A 533-nucleotide genomic window follows, 5' to 3' on the forward strand; every position below is an offset into this window, starting at 1 on the left:
TCCTCCATTAGTGTATGTATGGGACCTGAGCATGTGTGTGTAATTCAGGCCTGTGTGTAATAACAACAGAGTGAAAATTGTATTTGTAATTTCCCCTTGTGGGATTAATAAAGTATACATTATTATTATTATTATAGGGTAGCGCCGGCAGCCACAAGAGGGCAGCACACCCCCACTCAAAAACAAAAGAACTTTATTCATCCCATGAGGGAACTTCATTTATGGTCAGGCACATTCAGAAACAACATACAACAATATATAATCAATAATCATACCTGAGAATAAATAAATAGTTCAAACTTGGGGTTGGCAATAGCTCAGTCTGTAGTCAGGTGTGTTGGGAACCGGAGGGTTGCTGGTTCAAGTCCTGATATGGACCCAAGTATGGTGGTGGATTGGTAGTGGGAGAGGTGTCAGTTCATCTCCTGGGCACTGGCAAGCTACTTTTGAGCAAGACACTGAACCCACAACTGCTGGGGAAAGCTGCAGCCCCCCCCCACACTCTGACATATCTCCATTTGCACAGGCAATAA

The sequence above is a fragment of the Etheostoma spectabile genome, chromosome 13 (assembly GCF_008692095.1).
Source record: "Etheostoma spectabile isolate EspeVRDwgs_2016 chromosome 13, UIUC_Espe_1.0, whole genome shotgun sequence".
Taxonomy (NCBI): Eukaryota; Metazoa; Chordata; class Actinopteri; order Perciformes; family Percidae; genus Etheostoma; species Etheostoma spectabile.